Source organism: Phyllobates terribilis, unplaced genomic scaffold, assembly GCF_046119375.1.
Source record: "Phyllobates terribilis strain yellow unplaced genomic scaffold, ASM4611937v1 Scaffold_13__5_contigs__length_258822181, whole genome shotgun sequence".
NCBI lineage: Eukaryota > Metazoa > Chordata > Amphibia > Anura > Dendrobatidae > Phyllobates > Phyllobates terribilis.
Window position 1 is genome coordinate 104,871,380 of NW_027362773.1, and position 21,116 is coordinate 104,892,495.

Sequence of the window (21,116 nt, forward strand, 5' to 3'; positions counted from 1 at the left end):
TTTCGTCGTTACATATCGTCCTGGGTCTAAAAATGTAAAGGCGGATGCCTTATCTCGTAGTTTCCCTGGGGCCGGGAATACGGACGACCCGATTCCTATTCTTCAGGAGGGGGTGGTGGTTTCGGCAGTATGCTCTGAGCTGGAGGAGGAGATATTGGAGGCTCAGGGGGACGCCCCTGTTGGACCTCCGGGGAGACTGTTCGTTCCAGATCAGTTGCGACAAAAGGTGATCGAGGCACACCATAACTCAGTTTTTGCAGGACACCCGGGGAGTAAAGCAACTGTGGATCTCCTCTCGTGTCGGTTTTGGTGGCCTAACTTACATAAAGAGGTGGTAACTTTTGTCGCGTCCTGTGGGGTTTGTGCGCGCTCTAAGACCTCACATACCCGTCCGTCTGGGGCCCTATTACCTTTGAAGATCCCGGAGCGTCCTTGGACTCATCTGTCTATGGACTTTATTACGGACCTCCCTCCGTCTTCGGGTAAAACGGTCATACTCGTTGTAGTGGACAGGTTCAGCAAGATGGCACATTTCATCGCTCTTCCGGCTCTCCCTAATGCTAAAACTCTTGCACAGGTGTTCATTGGGGAGATTGTGAGGCTTCACGGGGTACCCTCCGAGGTGGTGTCTGATCGGGGGTCTCAGTTTGTGTCCAAGTTCTGGAGGGCGTTTTGTGCACGGCGGGGGATGCATTTGTCATTCTCGTCGGCTTTTCATCCTCAGACCAATGGTCAGACGGAACGTATGAACCAGAGCTTGGAGACATATCTTCGGTGTTTTGTGTCAGAGAACCAGGAGGACTGGGCTTCTTTCCTACCTCTGGCAGAGTTTGCTCTCAATAATAGGCGGAGCGAGTCCACTGGTAAGTCCCCGTTTTTTGGGGCATATGGTTTTCACCCCCAGTTTTGTACTTTCAGTAGGGGGGGCTCTTCGGGGGTTCCGGAGGAGGAACGATTTTCCTCATCTCTCGCTTCAGTATGGAGAGGGGTGCTGAAGAATCTGAATACTATGGGGAACCGATACAAACGTATGGCTGATAGGAGGAGAGTGTCTGGTCCGGACCTAAGTGTGAACGATCAGGTATGGTTGTCTACCAGGAATATTAAACTTAAGGTTCCCTCCTGGAAACTGGGTCCCAGGTTCATCGGGCCGTACAGAATCAGTTCTGTTATTAATCCGGTGGCATTCCGTCTTGACCTCCCCCCTACGTTTAAAATTCACAACGTGTTTCACAGATCATTGCTTAAGAGGTATGTGGCGCCGGTGGTACCGTCACCTTTACCTCCCCCTCCTGTGGTTGTCAATGGTAACTTGGAGTTCCAGGTATCGAGGGTCATTGATTCACGCTTTAATCGCCGGTCCCTTCAGTACTTGGTTCATTGGAAGGGGTATGGTCCTGAGGAGAGGATGTGGGTTCCTGCGTCGGATATTAACGCAGACCGATTAGTTCGGGCCTTCCACACGACTCACCCGGATAAACCTGGCCCTGAGGGTCCGGAGGCCCCTCGTAGAAGGGGGGGTACTGTCACGGGTGTGTTGCCACGAAGATCGTCACGAGTACACAGCCTGACTTCTCGCAGCTGACTTGTTGGTGCTTTGTGTTTTCTCGGCAGTGTAGGAGTTAATTCTCTCTCTCTCTGGGCTAGCTGAGGTCCAGCCTCGCCCAGCTGCAATCAATGCTTCTTTAGTGAGACTCCTTTATATTCCTGCAGGTCTGTTTGGGAGGTGTCGGTGAAAGCTTTTCATTCAGACTTACAGAGCGGATCGTGGTGTTTGGAGTTGCTGAGATAAGTGTATTTGGAAGTGTTTTTTCCCTTTCCTCGCTTTATCATTTATCTCCTTTCCCGTTGGTGTTCCTTCTGTTGTAGTTGTGTAGAAGTTGTATGCAAGGTGGTTTTGGTTTTTCCCTTGTACTGTCTCGTTCGTCTAAATACTGTGTGTGGGCATATTATTTCTGGTTCCCAATTGTTGTGATCGGGGTCCTTCTCAGGACTAGATTACTTAGGTGCAGGGATCCTCAGGAGGTAGGGGTTACGCTGGCGGCCTGGACCTCTGTACCTTTAACAGTACCTCCAGGGTGAGGGATTAGTCAGGGCCCCAGCTTAGGGTCAGCTTAGGCCCCCTACCTCCAGTATTCTGTGACAGTGTGACAGACGTGGGCTATCATACCACGAAAAGGGGGATAGTCAGCAAGGGCAGAGAGAGAATGGTAGGCCTTCACACTCACCCTGACCAGTGGGGCTCGCCCGAATGCTCTCAGATACTCAGGCCCATTCCTCCCCGGTACTCCTGTTGGGTCAGTAATAACATCTGCAGTAAAAGACCCTGGACTGCATTATTGGACTCTGTGTGATTTCTGCTGCATCTGCACCATCACCCCTAGTATCCTATTACACTGCCCTGAGGCTACACTCTTCCCGTGGGGAGTTATCCCATCCCAGTGCTGCACACCAACATCAGCCTCAGCGGTCTGCCCTGCAGCAGCGGTTATCCCTGACCGCAATCCACGGGTGGCGTAGTCGGACATCCATAGCTCTAAAAATAGACTGCCACAGCATTTGGTCTGACCACCCTGAGCCACGGGATCGGGTTGCCACTACTACCCCCATCTTCTCACTGAAGCCCGGTTCCGGGTGCCCCACGGCCCAGGGGGCGAGTCAGCTTTGGAGTAGTCGGCAGGATTGTGACCAACCCGCCACAAACGGGTATTGCGTGCCTGAAAAAGACTGTACACGTACCTCAAAAGGAAGTTTCCCGCCATTCGGAGTCGTTTCCCGCCATCTTCAGTCGGTTCCCGCCATCTTCAGACGTTTCCCGTCATCGGACGCCATCTTCGGGACGCCGCGCGGGAAGAAGAGGGGCGTGGACGTCCAAACCGCGCGAGACCTGAAGCCCCGCCCTACGCACCGACGCTGCGCAAGGTCCTGGAAGGACAGAGAGCGACGCTGACGTCACCAGGACGCGACGCAAGGTCCTCGCCCGGAGCAGCACCAGCGGAGCCGCGGCCTACGGAAGAGGATCAACGGAAGGTAGGCCACGGTTAACTAGGGGGGAGGAAGATGACGGACGCGGAGGGACCTTCTACCACCAGTGTGGCTGCAGCAGCGGTGATGCCGTTCTCCATGCCCTACATCCCCGGAGCAGCCTGGCTGCCCCAATACTCAGGGGAATCTCATACATTGACTGACTTTAAAGAAAGACTGCACAGTTTATTTAAAGTTTATCCCCTGACAGAAGAACAGAAAGTGAGCATTCTGACGGGGCAGCTAACCGGTGCAGCCCAGCGGGAAGTGAAATCATGGTCATATGAGGGAAAAGGACTGTAAAGGACTTTCTGACCCGGCTGCGGAGTACCTTTGATACCCGTACCTCAGCAGAAATCAAAATGCGGTTCTATGGCTGTAAGCAGCGAGCCCAAGATAGTATCAGAGACTATGCCTTGAACCTGCAAGAAGCTCTGGGAGCAATTAAACAAGCTGACCCTGGCAGCATGCAGGACACCGATAAACTGTTGACTGACCAGTTCATAGAAGGTCTGCTGTCCAGCGCCCACAGAACCCAGCTGCGCCTCATGGCCCTACAGAACCCTGATCTAACTTTTGCGCAGTTCAAAGATAGGGCCATCCGGGTGCTCCGAGAACCCGCACCAGGTGGCGCTGTAGTTTCCCAGCGCCCTGCCATCACTTACCACCAGGAAGCGGCGCCCTACCCCGCAGACCTTGTGGGGGCTGATGTACAGGGCCTAAATCCATCCCAGCCTGCAACCCTGTACCATCAGGTCCAAGAACTAACAAAGAGTGTGGCTGCACTGACCAGGACCGTACAGTCGTTGCCGGTGGAACCGTCAAGACCAATCAAGTTGGCTTCCAGTCCGGAGGATGTCCCTTGGCGTCGACAGAGGAGGACCCAGTCGTTCAGAGGGAGGCCCGCTGACCGTTACAGAGAGGATGGACAGCCGATTTGCCGCCGTTGCAGCCGGCCAGGACACATAGCCAGGTACTGTACTTTAAATGGGTCCGACCTGGGGCAGAGGGCCAACCCCAGGCATAAGGTCATCAGGCCCGTCTAATTGGCGTGATAAGTACGTGGGGGGACGCCCGGTCTTACCCGTAGTGCTGGACGGTATCCCCATGAATGCACTGCTGGACACCGGGTCTCAAGTGACTACTATCCCCTACGTACTTTTCAAGCAGTACTGGAGTGACACTGATATAACGCGTTATCCAGACGATGACTTAAGCATCATCGCCAGCAATGGCCAACCCGTGCCGCAGGTGGGGTTCAGAGAGATGACTATCAAGATTGGTAAGGTTGAACTGCCGGCACAGGGAGTGATCATTGTGAACATTGACCTTCGTGAAAGTCACCCTAAAATAACCTTGGGCACTAATGTGATTGAAAACTGTCTTTCAGAAGTAATTGTAATTTTGCAGCAGGTGGTGATGAATGTGAGCTCCAGCCAACAGAGGGTCCTCCAGAAAGAGATAAGAGCCCTGATGAGACGGCAACAGGTAGAACTGTCTGGTGGTAAGATCGGTAGCGTGAGGATGAGCGACCCGTTCCCCATTGCCATGCCTCCCAAAAGCGAAATGATGATCTGGTGTCGGACTGCAATTAGGTTAAGAGGGAGAGACTACCAAGCCATGGTAGAACCCGTGTACTCAGACAGCAGGCCCACCATTTTGACAGCCCGGGGGGTGGTTGATGTCCGCCATGGAAGGGTGCCCGTCCGGATTTTAAACATCGGGGAAAGGGAAGTACACTTGCCCCGGTACGCTACACTAGCCAAATTGTTTGCCGTCGAGCACAATGCTATCAGGGTCGTGGAACCCTTTCCTCCATCTCCCCCGGTGGAGGGTAATGGCTCCCAGAAACACAAGGAGGACTGGTGCCAGAAACTCCATGTGGGTGCTGACTCCACTCCCTGCACCAAAGACAAGGAGTCTACCGGGTGGTTCAGGAGTACGAGAGAATTTTTAGTAAGCACCCGCTAGACTTCGGCCGAGTAAAGTAAGTAGAACACCACATCCCCACGGGGAGCCACCCACTAATAAAAGAGAGACACAGACCTGTACCCAATGCACATTATCAGAACGCAAAGGGCATGCTGAGAGAAATGAAAGAAGCCGGGGTCATTAGAGATAGCTGTAGCCCCTGGGCAGCCCCCTTGGTTCTGGTAAAAAAGAAAGACGGTACCATGAGAATGTGCGTGGACTATAGACAAATCAATCGTATCACCCATAAAGACGCGAACCCGTTACCTAGGATAGAGGAGTCTTTAGCCGCACTAAAATCAGCTAACTTCTTCTCTACTTTGGATCTTACTAGCGGGTACTGGCAGGTTCCTGTGGCAGAGGCTGACAAGGAGAGGACCGCCTTCACCACCCCGATGGGATTGAGCAAATTCAACTGTATGCTATTCGGGCTCTGCAACGTACCCGGGACCTTCCAGAGGCTAATGGAATGCTGTCTAGGGCACCGAAACTTCGAGACGGTCCTACTTTACCTGGACGACGTGATCGTCTATTCGAAGACCTACGAGGACCATCTAAAACACCTAGCAGAGGTGTTCGAAGCCCTGGCAGGCTATGGCATGAAAGTGAAACCCTCCAAGTGCCATCTGTTAAAGCCGAAGGTACAGTACCTGGGGCACGTGGTGAGTGCAGAAGGAGTAGCCCCCGACCCCGACAAGGTCACAGTAATCAAGAGCTGGCCAAGCCCCTCAAACATCAAAGAAGTGAGGCTGTTCCTCAGGTTGGTAGGCTACTACCGAAGGTTCATCCCCGGGTTCACAAAGATGGTAGCTCCAATGCAGGACCTCCTGATAGGTCACAAAGAAAATGACGGCACTTCCACTACAAAAAATAGGTGTGAACAGGTGCTTACTAAGAGCAGCTACCTCCATATATAATGAACAAATAAAGTAGCACACTGTAACACTGAGTATATAGATATGAAATATGAATAGCATAACTGCTGTAGAAAATAGAAATAAATGAAAAAATTGTTGAAAATTTTTTTAAGCACATGTAAATATGAAGTATGGAAAATTAATAGCATTACTGCTGTAAATAAATGAGAAATCTTAGCGCATAAATTGGCCAATTCATGTGTACCTGACAGCCGCGGTAAGGCGTTTCTCGATGTCAGGACCTACCAATGTGAATACCTCTCTAAGAGACCTCCGTTTGCTTATGTGTGGGAAAGACAGATCCTGATGCATTTAAAACCACCTGTGGCATGGGGGTGGGGGTGGAGTGCTCAGTCAACGCTAAATCTAGTAACAAAGAAAATGACGGCATTTTCTTTGTTACTAGATAGGCCAGTCTAAGACCAGAAGCCAAAAGCCACCCTTCAAGTGGGACAAGCCGGAAGAGGAGTCCTTCCGCCAGTTGAAGATGGCCCTCACGGGGGATGAGATCCTGGCCTACCCTGATTATGACCAGCCTTTCATCCTCCACAGAGACGCCAGCTATGTGGGGCTGGGAGCCGTACTGTCACAGAACCAACAGGGCCGAGAAAGGGTGATCGCGTATGCCAGCCGGATGCTGAGGCCCACTGAAAGAAACCCAGAGAATTACAGCTCCTTCAAGCTAGAATTCTTGGCAGTGGTGTGGGCCATCACAGAACGGTTTAAGCATTACCTTGCCTCCGCAAAGTTCACTGTGTACACGGACAACAACCCGCTGACACACCTGGACAATGCAAGACTAGGTGCCCTAGAACAGCGGTGGATGGCCCGGCTATCCAATTATGACTTCACAATCAAATACCGGGCAGGCAGGACCAACGCCAACACAGACACCCTATCAAGAATGCCTCACCTACCCGAAGGAGAAGAAGACTCGGAAGAGCTGGAGGAAGTAGAGCTCCCTGCGTTCCACCGGTATGGGGCCACTCAGTATTCTCACCGGGTAAGAGACAAAGACCTAACCACCGTCATGTTCAACCCCTTACCCCACCAGGGCTGGGCTGAAAAGCAAGATAGTGACACCTGGTGAAAGACATGTTAACCCAGGCAGACGCTAGCCCTGGCCCGGACGCTCCAGAGGTAGCTAAGCAGTTATGGAAGGAGAAAAGCAGGCTATTCCTCTACGAGGGCAAGCTGTGCAGAAGGCTTGTCAACCACGGGACGCACGAGCTGACCTGGCAGGTAGTGGTCCCAAGACGAGTTGCAGCAATGGTCCTGGAGGCCTACCATGACAGAGCGGGACACTTCGGGTGGAAGAAACTGGAGTTCCTACTGAGAGAGCGGTTCTACTGGATCGGTATGAAAGGGGCCATCGAGAAGTGGAGCAGGGACTGCGGCCCATGTCACCTCAGAAGGAAGGACCGTAACAGCCAGTAGACACCCTTGAGGCCCATCGTCACCAGGCAGCCTCTCAAGCTGGTAGCTCTGGACCATGTGAAGTTGGCTCCAAGCCGGTCCGGCTACATCTATGCCCTCACGATTGTGGACCATTACTCCCGGTTCCTGGTGGTGGTTCCTGTTAAAGACCTGACAGCCCAAACAGCGGCCAGAGCCTTCCAGCAACACTTCTGCCGTCCACACGGGTATCCGGAACAGGTCTTGACAGATCAAGGTCCAGCGTTTGAGGCGGAAGTCTTCCAGGAGTTCTGCAACCTCTATGGCTGTAGGAAGATTCGGACAACGCCTTACCACCCGCAAACCAACGGGCTGTGTGAGAAAATGAATAATATCGTCATTGATCTCCTCAAGACGTTGCCCCTGGAAGAACGCAGCCTGTGGCCGCAGAAGCTGCCAGACCTGGTAGACTTGTACAACCATATCCCGGTGAATGCTACCAACTGCACTCCGGCTTACCTGATGCGAGCAAGACCAGGTAAGCTGCCGATAGATCTGGAGATGGGAGTCCTGACACCCGAGGACACCTCCCCAGATGCGGACTGGGATACGGAACGGCGGATACAGTACAAGAAGGTACAGGAGAGTGTAGAGAGGAGTCTGGCTCAAGCGAGAGAAAAGCAAGAGAGGCTCTTCAACCAACACGCCCCTGCTGGTCCCCTGGAACCTGGTGAGCAGGTCCTGAAGCGGAAGAGAAGGCTTCACAAGCTGGACGACCAGTGGGATAGAGACCCGTACACAGTACTGCAGTCCGACCACAACAACCCGAAGGTATGTGTGATTACCAAGGATGGAGGAGAAACCACTAGCACCGTCTCCAGAGACCAACTAAAGCGGTGCCACGAGCAACTACAGAGTCCAAGTGAAGATCAAGATGACCTTGAACCCGCAGAGGATAAGGAAGAAATGATCAGCACAGTTCTCGGAGAGTTCCCCCGGACCTGGACTCGGATAAATGACGCGATAGTGGTACCCGTCCTACACTTCCTTCAGCCTACCCAGCAAGAGCCTATAGGAGAGCAGGAAGAACAAGAAGAACAAGCAGCCCCAGAGGCAGAAGAACCCTTGCCAGTAGCCCAGGAGAGTCTACCCTCTGCTGACAGTGAGCCTGCCATGCCTGCAGTAAGCCAAAGAACCCGCAGACAGCTGCCTGCCCTGCCTGTAAACCCAGCTAGTAGCAATACCCTAAATACTAGTGGGGAAAGCCAGGTTAGACCACCACCAGACAGTGGGTTACGGAGGTCAACCCGGAGCACTAGGGGTCAAATACCAGCTCGCTGGAAGATCTAAATGCACAGTGTATATATTTAATGTTTTATGTTTGTACCCTGGTTATTAATACTGTTTTCCCAGTTTTTCTAGATATATGGACTAACAGGTTATGAACTTTGAGTAACCGGGACTTCCTTGTAAATATGTTCGGAGCCTAACCAAAGGAATGAATAAAGACTGTCAAGGATTTGGGGCAAGGACAGACCCCCACCTGGTTAAGGCTCCCATTGTGTTGTTGAAATGGACACCCGGTCACGGATCATACTGTGACCTAAAGAACTCAATATGTGATGTTGTTCGTTATTTCCTTCCCTGTTGTGTTTATGGTCATGCATTTATACCCTGTATTTGTGTTTCCTGTTTAGTCCCGGAGTACTAAATTTTACTAGGGGGGAATGTGTCACCCCAGGTCTGGATGCCACAAATATTAAAAGCTGTGTCTGAGAGCAGGAGGGAGGTTCCCTGGTCAGGGACAATTAGCATACAGCACCTCCTGTCCCAGGCCAGTAGAGGGAGCAGGCTGCCCATATAAAAGCTGGTACTGGGGGCAGGGTTAGAGAGAACTGGACGACCTAGCTCAGGACTGAGACTAGTCCCAGAGAAGGAGGGACAGTTGAGCTGTAGCCAAGGAGTCCGTGAGGCAGTGGAGAAGCTGCAAGCCAGGGACAGAGGCGACGAGAGCCGGTCCTGGCTGAGAGAGTCACCACCGGACATTGGGGTCCGAGGCTGTCAGGGTTGCAAGCCCTGCAGCAGATAACCAACCCGCAAGGGATTTCAGGTTCCTTGGCCTAAGAAGCCTGGAGGCTCCGCCACACAGAGGGACCGGTACAGCACGGAAAAGCAAAAGGTACCCAAGGCCCGAGTCGCAAGCCATACAGGCGAAGTACACGGCCAGCTCAGGGACGTGGGCTATCACACCACGAAAAGGGGGATAGTCAGCAAGGGCAGAGAGAGCGGTAGGCCTTCACACTCACCCTGAACAGTGGGGCTCGCCCGAATGCTCTCAGATACCCAGGCCCATTCCTGCCCGGTACTCCTATTGGGTCAGTAATAACATCTGCAGTAAAAGACCCTGGACTGCATTATTGGACTCTGTGTGATTTCTGCTGCATCTGCACCATCACCCCCAGTATCCTATTACACTGCCCTGAGGCTACACTCTTCCCGTGGGGAGTTATCCCATCCCAGTGCTGCACACCAACACCAGCCTCAGCGGTCTGCCCTGCAGCAGAGGTTATCTCTGACCGCAATCCATGGGTGGCATAGTCGGACATCCATAGCTTTAAAAATAGAATGCCACAGCATTTGGATTGACCACCCTGAGCCACGGGATCGGGTTGCCACTACTACCCCCATCATCTCACTGAAGCCCGGTTCCGGGTGCCCCACGGCCCAGGGGTCGAGTCATATACTATATACAGTGTCGGACTGGGTTGACAAAGGCTCACCAGTAACTTTGATTCTTGTGCCCACTGTTCAACTACATGCAAAAATAACCTGACTCTACTACACAAATATACTTTTGCTTCTATGTAATATTAATTTGGTTAGCTTGTTTAATAAATGATTGTGAATCAAGTGTAATAACACTACTCATTAGCACTCCTTCACAGGGGCGGCCTACCGGAGGATTCTCCTGCCGTCCTGTGGGCCAGTCCGAGCCTGACTATATACATGTAATTGTCTTATCTATCTTCTCTATTCTGTTCCTTTTTTTGCCCCTCACCCTCAATTCCCGTAGCTGGAAACTTGGTCCTCATTCTGTTACCACAGTGCTGGTGATAAAAAGAATCCTTCCAATCTGTAGTTTGTCTCTCCTTGCCCACTCCCTCTACTTTCTTGCTTTACGCAGCCTGTGCACCTCGGAAGTAGCTGCTCTTTATTCCTGCAACAAGGCTGTCTGTTATCTTCTCTCTTGGACCATTCTAAGGGACCAATTTATGGGGACCAGAGTAAGTAGTGCAATATAATCATGTCATAGAAATCCACTCTGCTACAAAAATCTACCAAGAGTGCCATATAAAAGTCCCAGTGTGTCTCAATGTCTTAAAGGGGTTGTCCACTACTTTTTATAATAAATGTGGTTCTATGGGGTTATTAAAGCAAAAAAGATGGGATAATGTCCTACTGGATTCCTGCTGTTCCGCCACCTGCTTTTCCGGCTGGTCTAATGACTTCCTCTTCCTGGGGACATCACATGACCACTGCAGTCAATCAGTGGCCAATTATTGGCTCAATGGCAATCACAGACAGAAGAGGGACCCTGTACAAGAATGATATATGGGCCCTTTGCAACCCAATAGCTCATCATAATGCATAATTCCACCTGCTATGCAAGTGGAAAATGGCCCCCTTACCTCTTGGGCCCTGTGCGGCAGCCCAGGTTGTACCAATGATATGTCCACCCCTAGATTGGCTGCAGCCTTTGCTTTCTATCCAAACCACAAGAAACAATCTCTCATGATGCTCAGACAGAATGTGATCAGTGGTTGCTGATTGGCTGCAGTGAATAAGTGACATCCCCCAAGGAAAGAGGAAGCGAGGAGGCGGGTGGAGACCCAGGCGACAGTGCAGAGGAGCGATGGTGGTTGAGTAGGTGATCCTTTCTTTTTTGTATCAATACCAACATGGTTTCAAAAAATAATGGAAAAACCCTTTAAATACCCATCTTCTGCTGAACCTGTATCAGTTCTACACAGCAAAGCTAACAGATGATCTGCAGAAAAGAGCAAAAGTCAGGCTATTGCGAGTGAACAGTGTGAAAACTGCAACATTTCAAGAAAGGGATAGTAAAAAATACAAATCTGATTGAAATAATACAATGCACTTTGCATACACAATAAAGGGCTGTGTATGTAGCATTTCGGGTGGTTCATTTTTGTAAGCATTCCGTAAATGTTAAATAACACAGTAGCTATCCGAACATAGAGGAGAGTTTTCATTATGGTAGTTGGCAAAAAATATATATATATATTTGCCATTATTTGTATTAGGGTTTTAAAAAAAAGTTTCCAAGAAATCAAACCCTAAATTCAGAGGCATAGGATCAGCTTAGGAGCGTGTGGGGGAGGGGTGAAACATCTGATTGGGCCCCTAACGGGGTAACCCTGATTACAACTACAGTGGTGCACCTTAATTGTGGGTATAGGGGAACCTCAACAAATGACCGTGGTGTTACTAAAAAAAATCTCTATACAAAGTCCAAACAACACCAATGATACCACCATACAGAGGCAGATATCAGTCCTGCAGAACATACAAGTGATTACAAGACAGTTATTGATAGTAGCTTACAGCTGACATTATTTCTGATGGAGTTGTTCACTTTTCTCGTCTTTTCCATCTGGCCCAGACCGACATGACAACTTCTCCAGCCAGGACTCATCTGCAGACATTACAACAGACACATCTGACTTCTCACATTTCCAGCATCATCCACATCTATTCCCAACGTGCACAAACTCCTGATCCTACTCCTGCTGAGCCACCGCTGCTGCTGTATGTGTCCCTGTTACTGCACCTGCTGTGTGGTACAAAAACATTGCTCCTCTTACTGCCCCACATAGTAATGCCACCACTGTGCCTCTTATAAAGTAAAATGCCTCCTCTGTGCCCTCTAGATGGTAAAATTGACCCCTAGAAAATATTAATGCCCGATGCAAGTGCCCTAGAAAACAGGGTCCACATTTTGCCCCTTGAAAGTAATAATGCCCCACGTGTACCTTTGACGGTCACAATACTGTGAGTGCCCTTATAGCAATAATGCTTAAGTGCCCATTTAACATTTATTAATGTCCCCTAAGTCCACCAATGTACAGCTCCCCAATACACAGTATGATGGGCCCACAGTTCCCCTATACAAAGTATGATGAGCCTACAACTTCTCTATACACAGTATAATGGGCCAACAGCTCCCCTATAGACAGTATAATGCCCCCACAGCTCCCATATACACAGTATGGTGGGAACACAGCTTCACTATACACAGTATGGTGGGAACATAGCTCCCCTGTACACAGTATGGTGGGCCCACAACTTCCCTATACATAGCATGATGGGACAACAGCTCCCCTATACAGTATGATGGGCCCACAACTTCCCTATACATAGTATGATGGGCCAACCACTCCCCTATACACAGTATAATGCCCCCACAGCTCCCATATACACAGTATGATGGGAACACAGCTTCCCTATACACAGTATGTTGGGCTCGATGTTCCTCTATACACAGTATGATGAGCCCACTGCTCCCCTATACACAGTATGATGGGCCCACTGCTCCCGTATACACAATATGATAACCATGCAGCTGCCCTATATATTGTATGATGTCACTGCTCCACCAAAACACAGTATAATGACCAACGCAATAGTCCTTATACTGTATGATGGCCCCCACAATAGCCTCCAAACTGTATAATAGCCCTCAAATTAGCTCTCACACTGTATAATGGCCCGTACAGTAGCCCCCACACTGTGAGCGCCCCCACTGTAGCCCCCACACTGTAAAATGGCCCCCACATTAGCTTCTACAATGTATGATGGAATGGACTTCTCAATAGTCCCCACACTGTATGATTGACCCTACACTGTATAATGGCCCCCACCCTGTATGATGTCAACAGACTGTATGAGGGCCCCCAACAGTAGTCTCCACACTGTATTATTACACCCATGGTAGTCCCCAAACTGTATAATGGCCCCCACATTAGCTCCCACAATGTATAATGGCCCCACAGTAGTTCCCAAACTGCATAATGGCCCCCACATTAGCTCCCACACGGTATAATGGCCCCCATAGAAGTCCCCAAACTGTATTATGGCCCCCACATTAGCGCCCACAGTATATGATGGCCCCCGCATTAGCCCCAAACTGTATAATTGCCCCCATGCTCTGAGGGCTCCCACAGAAGCTCCAACTATGTTTGAGGACCCCCTCCCCATAATATGAAGGGCCCCCACACTTTATGATGCCCCTACAATGTATGAGGACCCCACTGTGTCAGGGGCCCCCATACTTTATGACGCCACACAGTAGCCCTACAATGTATGAGGATGTGTAAAACTGCTTGACATGTCCTAAAATGTTTGCCCAAAATTTTCTGACTTTTGATACTTTTACGACAGTCCCGGCCAGCTCCGCCAACTTTTTGAAAAGCAGGTGGAGCTTGGACAGGAAGGGACTTGGCCATGCGCACCCAAAAAATTCTGGCGGTAGCGCACAGCAGTTAAAACACACCCCAAATTCATTAAAGAGGTACACGCCTCCTAATGAAATGGGCACTTTGCTTTTGAATGGTCTGCATTAACTTGCAGCTCTGCGTTCTCTTTGCTCATAGGTTGTTGCTATGATTTGTTGTATGGCCGGGGTGGTGATGATGTCCTACGCTGAGAGCCCTGAAGAGGAGGCACAAAGCGGTCACATTCTGCCGATCTCTGCAGCGGCTGTGACTGCATCAATTGAAGTAATACAGCAAACTGTGAACGTCTATCACATTCCGGACTTTGCTTTAGAAATGTATTGTTTAACCTTTAGCCATTTGTTCTGCCGCAGAACATCTACTGGGTGCCGCTGATACGTCTACTGGATGCTAACGAGGGACTGACATGATTTTATGTTGCATGCCCGATAGGACAAATCTATCCTCATGAGATCAACATAAAAATGAAGTGAGGACTGATTACGATAGCAGCCTACACAATGAGAAGTAGATGTCAGCCCATCCCACAGTTACAGATGGCAATGATAAGATTATTTACAGTATGAGTCTTCTTATAAGTTCTGCAGGAATATTACCACCACAATGTGCCCTTCTTACTACATATCTGTTCAGAGATGATTTTTGTGTTTTTTGATCATGTGTTAGACTGTGATCAGTGATATGTAACTATATGCACAAAAGTATTGGGGCACCTACATATTACACCTTCAGGAGGTTTTATGACAAGTAATAACAATCCCACTCCCCCAAAAGCATTATCCCTCCTCCACCAAACTGTGCAGCAGGCCCAATGTAGTCAGGGGCTAACGTTCTTCTTGCATTCACCAAAGCCAGACACAATCTACAGAAGTGTGATCCGTCACTGCACAGAACACATTTCCTCCAGAGTCCAGTGGTGACGGCCTTACACCACTCCATCCGACGCTCAGCATTGTGCTTGGTGATGTAAGGCTGCATGCAGCTGCTGGGCCATGAAGGTCCCGGTGGGGGTGCTGTGTTTGTGCTGATGTTATACCAGAGTAGGTCTGGACTCTGCAGTTATGGAGTCAGCAGAATGTTGGTGACTTTTCTGCCCTCTGCTTCTCATTGAGTATCATTGAGCTCTGCACCACCGGCCGTTCTGTCAGATGATAGTAAAGGCAGGCGGCATGGCGGAGGGCTGGATATTATATACAAAGGGCCGGATATTATACATCAGAGATGAGGGGCCGGAAGTTATACACCAGGGGGCAATGGGGCCAGAGGTTATACACCAGGGGGCAGAGGGGCCAGAGGTTATACACCAGGGGGCAATGGGGCCAGAGGTTATACACCAGGGGGCAATGGGGCCAGAGGTTATACATTGGGGAACAATAGGACTGGAGGTTATATACAAAGGTGCGATCGGACTGAATGATCAACCAGAATTCAATAATTTAGACATGTTTCCAATACTTTTCTCCATATAGTGTATGTGCTTCCTCCCGGTGTTCGATTGGGATGCCAACAGCCCACCAGTAATATTGACTCTGAAGGGCTGATTGTTCAGCTACATGCAGATATTACATTACCCTCATTCACAAATTTACCTTTACTTCTATATAATAATAATAAACTGTGTAGCTTGTTAAATGAATGATGAGATGATGTCTCTGTCTGTGTATAGTGAATCAAGTGTATTGTGCCAACTACTGGTCATTTAGAGGGGTGGGTGGCCCACCGGTAGATTTACCTGTTCCCCCTGTGGGCCAGTCCGAGCCTGTTTCCTTCACAAGTATAAGTGATACCCAAAACCTGTTACTTTTCAGTAGGTAAATTATATAAAATACCTGGTAGGATCAAATAAAACTTGTTCTTTACCTATAAAAAACAGTAATTTCCTACTTTTAAGCCAAACAAACAGATGGATAACAAATATAATGGTAAATCTCCTTGTGGCCACAGGTCCTGTTTCGCCTTCTTATTGGTAGACTGAACTACCTGGATGCTGCTACGTTTTTGGGGCTGTGTAGTGTTTGCAGTGGTCTTTTCCTGTGGTGGGTTCCTCTACTAATATATCTTCAACAAAAGGCGGAGGAGGTCCCTGAGGGGTCAGCAGGACCATACGTGGAATATCTGTGTGTGACAGTAATCATCTTCTTTTGTAAGTTCCAATCCATAAGTGTTATATCTTACCATGTGTGTCCTTGTTTTATAATATTTTGAAATAATGTATCAAGCATTTAACTTTACATTATAAAAGATACATTTGAATATTTAGTCAAGTATTTGTCATTCATAGCAAAAAGTTACTGGTTATTTAAAGTTTTTAAAGAACAATTCACTTGAATGGGACTGTGATGGGGATATGGCACTAACAAAAGTCCCACAGCCCCCTCATTGTGCTGATGGGAGCGGGTCCTGGGGTTCAGACCTCCCCGATCAACCATTGATTCTCTAACCTAAATTTAGAAGTAATCCTTTTAGAGTACGGACACACAACATCTTTTTCAGACTTGGAACCTGCTTGAAAAAGCGCTGAAAAAATGCCCAAACGAATGGACATATGCACAGCAATGTAAAAATTAATTGCTGTGCACATGTTCTGTCTTTTTTCACAAAAGCCATGAAGTGGCTAAGAGTAGTGACCTGACCATTAGTGATGAGCACGAGTGCTTGTTACTCGAGTTTGCCTAGGATGCTCGGGTATGCACCAAGTATCGTGGATGCTTAAGTGACATGTTCGAGTCCCCGCAGCCGTATGTTTCGTGGCTGTTAGACAGCCACAAAACATGCCGGGATTGCCTGACATACATGGGGATTGCCTGACATACATGGGGATTGCCTGACATACACGGGCAATCCCGCATGTTTTGCGCATGTCTAACAGCTGCGAAACATACGGAAGCGGAGACTCTGCGCATACTGTGCACCCTCGGCAAACTTGAGTAACGAGAACTTGCGCTCATCACTACTGACCATTCTTCAGGCATCACACACCTGTAACCCGTTTTGTGCACCCAACACAGAAATAATGCCACTAGTAAAGCTCAGCTTTCCCATCCTCTATAATATCACTCTTATGACTCCCATTTAGAATGAAGCCCACCCATGCAGTTTGACACTTCCATGATGCCCTTCCACATAGTATGATGCCCCACTGTGCCCCTCATATATTATAATGCCACCACAGTGTTTCTCACACAGTATGATGTCGCTACTTTGCCCCTTACACAGTATAATATCATCCAGGATAGGCTAAAAACATACTAAGCGCCTGTCCTCATGATAAATGGAGCAGACTCGCGCCGCTCGATTGTCATGCAGGGTGTGGGAAAGACTAAGTGCAACACGAAAGAAAGGGGGAAAAGGGGGCCCAGACTCTAGGGAAAGGGGGTAGTGGAGACCTTCTAGGCTGACCTATATCACCCTGTTTTCCCTAACGTCCCTATATTGGTTCCACACCAATTGCTGCACAGGAACCTCGCCCTGTCTTTCCGTGGCGTTTGGCCCTGGCTAGGGAAGGGAGGGGATGAGCACTAGTCGATCCCCACTGACAACTAAAGGCAACAAGGGGAAACAAACAAGGGCAGATAGCTTAGCTTTAGTCGATTTCTGAGACATGAACACACGTGCTCTTAGTACCAGAGAGGAAGAAGTACTGTACTAGCTCCAAACCTTCACAAAGGATCATGTGAGTATCGCTGTCACCTCCCTCTAGCAAACAGCAGGTATTTATACACCCAGGCCAGGGTGTTAATTAGCAAGAGGAACGTAGCCGCTGGGTCCTAGAGAGACAGCTTCTAAGAAGGTGTCTGTAATGCCAAGCGAAGAGATCTCCTGCAACCAACTGCAGGGCGACTGTCTGTCACTTCTGACACACCCGTTACATCGATGCTGTGTGAATTAATTGCGCTACTTCACTTGGCTAAAATGCATCATAGAGTATTAAAAACCCTAATAATGATCCGTCTAAATTTCTAGTTCCAACATAAATATAAATTTTATTTTAAGTTGAGTTTATCTTGAAATATTAAGTACTTACTTATTAAAAACCCTATAACCACATACTATTTGTGGGAAAATAGCCCTATGTGTCACAAAGTAAGATGCAGTTACTTTAATAGCATAACAAAAAATAAAATACAAAAGACAAAAACTTGCAGTATCAGAATGTTCCAGGGATGTGGGGAAAAATTAAAATAATATCTAGCGGAAACCCATATAAATGTACGGAGAACATATAAACTCCTGGCAGATGTTGTCTAGGGCTCCAGTGCTGCGGAGCAACAATGTCAATCAAAATAAGTTTGTAGAAGTTTAGTTGATGGAAAAGCTTCCAACTGAGAGTGTTGAATTCGCTCTTTTTTTGTCTCCAGTGTTTCAATTAGTAGAGAAAATAGGAAGTCAAGTCTTACCCACATCTGGAGTTTCTCTAGGCGTCTATCTCAGTGTGGCAATTATAGCAGGTAAGCTGTGTATTTCTTGTAGACAGTTACATTTCCTCTCACCTGCCTTTGTATGGCACTTTTTTTTATTTAACTCTTCAGAGCTTCATAAGGGTACATTCATACATGGCAGATTGGTTTCAGAAGTTTCTGAAACTGAACAAAAATGTTTTACCATGTGAATAGGGTTGTTATTGAAGCCTGGATTTTGGCAACACCTATTTAGATGGCACAAGATGGTTGAAGAGATTGTTGATGACCAACAGAAGACTTTTCTTTCCACAAAAGCGGCACAAAACACTTGACGGTTACAGATCACACAAGAGGCACAATAAGCTTGGTGGTTACAGTTTATTTTAGGTGGCTCTGTTAAGCTTAGTGGATGCAGATCACACTCGGTGGTGCGGAGAACTTGAATATTCCAGATTGGAACTTTAACAGTCCTCTATGAATATAAACATTGGGCTGTCTGTAGGTAATGTAGGATTAATGTAAACTTCTGACTAGAGTTGAACAAAAAGATACAAGCGACCCTGGTCCAGTGTCCATGTTTTCAGTCTGTGGCCACCAGACCAGAACCATGTGAACCTGAACCCACCTGCTGCTCTCTCTAATACAATATATGGTTTTGACCACAAGGCAAATTGGGCAGCTTACAGTTTGTTCTTTGAAAACGTGTGGCTATTTCAGCACGCAAGGTTACCCTCTTGAGTAACCGCCTACAAGCTAGAGCGTCCACATAGGCTAGCCACTAAATTCTATAACACAGTCTGCTACCCCTCACTATGGTCTGTCTCGGATGGCTCATGTACACACACACCGGATCAAGGTATTATTTGGCTTTTACTGGTCTGACTCTTCTATAGACTGCTTTGCCCAAAAGCGCTAATATCCTATTTCATAACATGTTGAACATATCCAACAATTGCATGTCCCATGTATTGGGACCTTACCCTATATAACTATGGACTCATGTTATTGAGTGCAACTTTGCCAACCAAGATGTACCTGGAATATTTGCCCAATCTTGCCAGAATCATGTGGCTTAAGTAGGCAACACACATTAGTCAAAACTGTAACAATTCCACCCCTCAGTATATCTTAGGACGCAGTGATTGACAGCTCAGTCATCCAGTCTGGTGCAGGGGCGTGCTGAGCTGTCTGTGTTTTTGTTGACAGCTCGGCTGTCCAAACTGAGACTGGGAGGTGCTGAGCTCTAGACAAATGCTCCCTGTTCCCTTGATTTTTCAGCTATTTAACTGAACTGGCAGTCCCAGATAGTTGTCAGCTATAGCTTCAGCTTTGTGTGGTTTGTTTCCCCGGGAACCTAGTGCCTTCCTCATAGATCTATTGTTCCCCGTCCTTGGACCTCATTTTGACCATCCATTTGTCTAATCCTTTTCTCTGATCCGCTATCCTCCCGGTATTTTGACCTTGGACCGTTACCTGACTACTTGAGATAGGCGAACCCGAACATGAATGTTTCTTAGCAGTTTGGGTATCCATTATTTTCAGTGGGGTTCTGGTTCTGGTAGAAGTTCAGGTAGTGTTCTGGTACCCCAACCAAACTTTCTCAAAAGTTCAGGTCAGGTACCAGAACCTGAACCTCCATCGATCCGCCCATCCCTACTGACTACACCTTTGTCTCTTCCCTCTGTTTATGACGTACCTTCATGGCTATTGACTTTGGACTCATTGACTATTCCAACTCATGGCTTGTCTGTGAGGAGTGACTCAGCGTCACCAAAACATCACCCAAAACAGGTTACATCACATAAATCATCATGGCAATCTATAAAGTACAAAATATTACAGATTATATGCAAAAGAACATCCTATAATTTACCTAAATCAAAGGAGCCTTTATTGAGGATGGGACTAAATCTCCTCCACCAATGGGAGAGTCCTCTCGCAACTTGTCCAATGTGAAATGGTTGAAAATGGGTGTGCCGGCCTCTTACATCTTTGTTTTTTTGACTTCTTATTTTTTTTAACTCCTTAATTCAAGAGGTTGTTTTTGACTCACAGTACATATGAATTTATACACACACATATGGTTTTATTACTTTGTTTTCTCAGCTATGGATCACCAGTGGGAAGTTCCATCTACTGGGAAGTTGATGGGGATCTCGGCTATTGGCATTGGAACAGCGTTGGTGATAATACCCGAAAACTGGCAGGATTATTTTGCTTTAGAGCTTAGTGAGCAAAGCCATCAAGAAGATATTCATGATGAAACCAAGAGCAAGAGGAGTCTCCCAGCCGTCTAACCCAAACTGTGAATTCTTGTTGCCTTCTCTATGTTAAGATACATTTTATTACATCTAACATTCTTTATTTAAGCAAATGAAAAGATTACCAGAACTTTTTTCGATGAATGTGAAAAATACATGAGCAATATGTTGGAGGAACATGGTCAGCTCAAATAAGACGGAGCCTCCCTGCTACTACCGATTTTCCACCATAATCTGGCAGACATCGGTCCAAGGCACAAGCAAAGTAATAGGTTAAAACTTTCACAAAGGATGAAATATTCTTGAATATGTTATATCTTTAAATTTATATAATATACTATTAATAATTATATTAAAAATAATATTATATATAATAAAAATATACATAATATATATTGTTTAACTATATATATTATATGTTTAATATCTATATATTATTCAATATAATTGAATGTGTTTTCAAAGTAAGTACACCAGCCTCATCAGGTTTAAAAGAATCTACGTAATATCTAAACAAAAAAGTCTGATAATGTATTGTGAATTCTGGTGAAAGATCCACTTTCAAAATTACATGTAAGTTTGTATCTGTAGGTGATGATTACCTCTTCCGGG

At 47.6% G+C, this 21,116-nt stretch overlaps 1 long non-coding RNA gene across 1 annotated transcript in view; it reads left to right on the top strand.

The window, feature by feature from the left end:
* Positions 1-20,756, top strand: part of LOC141174540 (uncharacterized) — a 32,684-nt gene extending 11,928 nt beyond the window's left edge. The window contains exons 2-4 of the long non-coding RNA XR_012252905.1: positions 15,788-15,986; positions 18,202-18,291; positions 20,350-20,756. This is a non-coding gene — a long non-coding RNA (uncharacterized lncRNA). The remainder of the gene's footprint in view (positions 1-15,787; positions 15,987-18,201; positions 18,292-20,349) is intronic.
* The last annotated feature ends 360 nt before the right edge of the window (positions 20,757-21,116 follow it).